Here is a 3928-nt window from a genome sequence, read left to right on the forward strand (position 1 = left end):
CAAAGATGAGTGAGCATCTCCAGTGCTGCAAGAGCTTGCTGAAACATTTCAGTGTGTATTCCATCACTTCCTTGAGCCTTGTTTTTCACCAAAGCCTTCAATGCAACTTGGACTTCTTCCTTCAATACCATCAGTTCTTCATTATATGTTAGCTCTTGATGGTTGAGCATCAATAATTTCTTTTTGGTACAACGACTCTGCGTATGCTTTCCATCTTCTTTTGATGCTTTCTGCATCTTTCAGTTGAGGAATTTCCTTTGGTGCAGGTCTGCTGGCAGAAACTTTTCTCAGTTTTTTGTGTGTTTTGTGTACATCAGGAAAAAAAAAAAAGCAATCGAGGCAAATACTGTTAACCCATAGTGCATGGAGAGAATTGTAATCATTGTAATGAAACAAAGTACGATTGGTTGAGTGAAAAACTGATGATCTGCAGTGTAAACTATCACTCAATTCACACAAAAAAGCTCTTAAAAAATTCACATGGGCCAAGCTCAAAATCAAAGGAGAGAGGGAGAAGTTGCCTTTTTGTGAAGGACTCTGCAAAGTTGCAGGAAATGGGCATTGCTCTGGGGAGCGAGGAAAGGTGGGGTGGATAATTCGCCTCTCCTGCTGATGTCTAGAGCCGGGAACTGCAGGAACTGTACAGCCTCCAAGTCTTCTCAGGATTGTAGCAGCTGTGGGGACTCTCTAACACCGCTGCCAATTTAGAATCCCTTTATGATGACAGACTGTCATTTGCAAGCACACTTGTCAATTACATGTTTTCTTGTTTCTTACCATGTAAGTCTTTGCCCATATTACTATAAGAGCCTTGGAGCATCTGCTGGTGTGTGCAAGTCTAAAGAAGAAAAGGATGGCTTTTATCTGCTTTCTAGTCTCACAAATGCTTCCCATTTGACAGAGTCACACTGGACCCTGTTTAGAAAATGGCCGGGAAATATAATTTCTAGACCTTTGAAGGGTCAGGGGGGGCTATGAGGATGAGATCTAAGTGAGAGGACCTCTTGAAGAACTGAGGTGAGTATCCAGCTCCAATAGTAATCAAGTAGAGCTTCCCCTCCCCGCTCCTGTGCCTCTCTTCCTTACCTCCTCCCTCCCTGGCTCAGTAGGATGGTGATATGGAAGGAGGGATCAGAAACAGGCAAAGTGAGGGTAGAAGAGGGGAAGCATGAAATGGAGACACAGAAGATGTAAAAATACATGTGACGTGCTCATTTCCTAATGCAGGCAAGAGCCAGGCTCTTGGGAAATTCCAATTTTAAATGAACTTGGCCGTTCAGACTATTGCGTGCGATTGGATGTTTTAAGTGCTGAGCAGACACTATTTTTGTAGCTAGAAGATTACAGGAGAAAGTTTTGTTACTTAAGTTATTGCTGTTGTTAAATGCTGTTGAGTCGGTTCCTATCCATAGCGATCCTGTATAGTGTTTCTGAGGAGCAGCTGATGAGCTTGAACCACCAACCTTGCAGTTCAAAGGGCTTTGCAGTCTGGCGCATTAACCCACAGCGCCGCACCAGGACCTAAGAATGACCAGTAATTTCATAGAACTTGTTCTAGATTTTATCCAAGGAGCAAGAAGAAGCTACCTGCAGAGCAGGTTTGGACAGGTAATTGGGGAAAAGAGAAAGAAGTTGTTTGCTTATTACAGTTCTTAAGCCTGGCTGTTTCAACATAATGAGTATACTTCTCAATTTACAATCCTGATAAGATAGGCCTTATCAGGAGGTGAGGTGAGCAGAGGGAGGGTGGGGCAGAGGCCTGAAGAGCACATTGTCTAAATCAGGAGGACTGCCTAACGTGGTTATCTGGCCAGGCCGTAGTGGTCAGGACAGAGCACCACTGAGTGTCCTCACACCCACAGTCTGATCCAGTAGAAAAAGCAGGAAAACACACACACACCCTTCAGGCCTCCTGGAATGTCCCTCCAGCGCCCTCTGCTGGGAAAGTTTAGCATCGCATTCACTGTAAAGGAAATTTTGTCACACTGTGGTGGAGTGGGTCCCTGGATGGTGCAAAGAGTTAATCTACTTGGTTGATAAGTGAAAGGTTGGAAGTTCAGTCCATCCAGCAGCACCTCAGATAAAATCATGGAAGTGCTGTCTGACTCCTTTGACTTTACAACTGGGAAGGAGAATCCAAGTCATCAGTCCAAGGCCAATGCCTACGGGGCAGAGGTCAGACATGTCTCCACACTCTAACCTTCCTTACTGATTCTGACACCAACCGTACCTCACACAGCACTGTCTATTTCTTAGCTGGGTCCAGTAATCCATTTCAATGGCCACACACAACTCAAAATCCATGTGATTAGGGGCTTTATTAGGGAAGTTAACAGGGAAGCTGCCATTTTATTGTGTAAATCAAAGAGCACAGAATTCTTTGGAAAAGGATTAGAGAGAAAGAAACACCACTTTTAGGAGTATATGGACCTAGATGGAAGATATATTGAGAAAGGACAGCTTCACAGTTTGATATTTTTGGTCAGAGGATTTCGTATTCAGAACCAGAAATGCTCAAGCCACAATTCAAAGAATCTCGTCCCAGTTGTGCCCATAGGAAGGTCTCTCTCCGGCCCTCAGCCCCTTGATCTGGCCTCTGCTCTGCTTGGACAATGTAAAAAGCTTTTTAAGGGCTGCCAATAAATGCCCAAAAGATATTCCACTCCATTCTTAGACTCAGCCTGAAAGCGTTTGACGCTAGCTCTGTGGATTGGCAAATTTCATTTACCAGATTAAGTCCCTGGATACACCCCAGTCTACAAGTAAGCCTCTTGCCTGAAGACATTTGGCTTTATTTGCTCCCCGGGAGGGAAGCCCACCCTTAAGTCTCCTGCTCTGGCTCTTGGTTCTGCTACTAATGTTCCTCTGGTATCACAGCCCTCCACCTCCCGGAGGCATGATCCCTGGGCAGGGAACTCAGGGCCAAAGGATGCGCTCTGAGACCCCTGTCCCTGCTTCTGAGATGGCTCAATTTATACCTAGGCATAGTTGAAGGTCCCCTCGTTAGATGTCCAAGTTTTACAAGCACAATTAACCCTGTTACCAATCACTCACAAAACTACATATAATCTGATCAGCATCTGCCCCCCACCTTCTCTTACCCAGACCATCATGAAAAAGTCATTTGGTGGAAGTTACAAAAACAATGGCTATAAAAGTCATCTTAACTAATTCACTGCAGCCCAATCGGCCATTGATGGATCACAGTTCTACTATAACACACATGGGCTCCCTATGAGTGGGGGTGGCCTGAAGAGCAGCTAGTTTTATGGTAGATCAGATATTGAAGGTTGAATTTGGAGCTGAGAAGCAATACATAGAAACTGCTACACCAGCCTTCCCTCCTAGAAGCTTCCCTTGTGCCCTTCTCGATCACTACTTCTTCCCACCCCACCAAAAAGAACCACTAACTTGATTTTGATAATAATCAATTCTGCTTTTCTTTATAGTTTTACCACCTAACACTCAAATATCATAGTTCAGGTTTTCTTTTTTCTTTTATGTAATGTATGGCGTCAGAAAAGAAGTATTCTTTCGTAACTAGTATGGTTTAGGGTTTTTTTTTTTTTTTTAATGTATGGAATCAGAAAGGAAATTCTTTTGTATTTGCCTACCTCCACCTGACACTGTTTTGAGATCCATTCTTGTGTGTAGGCATAGTTCATGCATGTTCCTTGCTGAGTAATATTCCATGGTGTGACACTTCACTATTTATTCATCCTACTGATGGTGAACTTTGAGGTTATTTCAAGTTTGGGGTTATTATAAACGTGCTGATAGGAACATTCTTTTTTTTTATTTTTAATTTAAATGTTTTTATTTTGGATTGAGTAAAAGTTTACAGGGCACATCATCAGCTTCACATTCAACCATTCATATAGCTTGTTTCATTACATTGATTATTATCCCCTCCATATGTCATCAGTTA

The sequence above is a fragment of the Chrysochloris asiatica genome, unplaced genomic scaffold, assembly GCF_000296735.1.
Source record: "Chrysochloris asiatica unplaced genomic scaffold, ChrAsi1.0 scaffold00346, whole genome shotgun sequence".
Lineage (NCBI taxonomy): Eukaryota > Metazoa > Chordata > Mammalia > Afrosoricida > Chrysochloridae > Chrysochloris > Chrysochloris asiatica.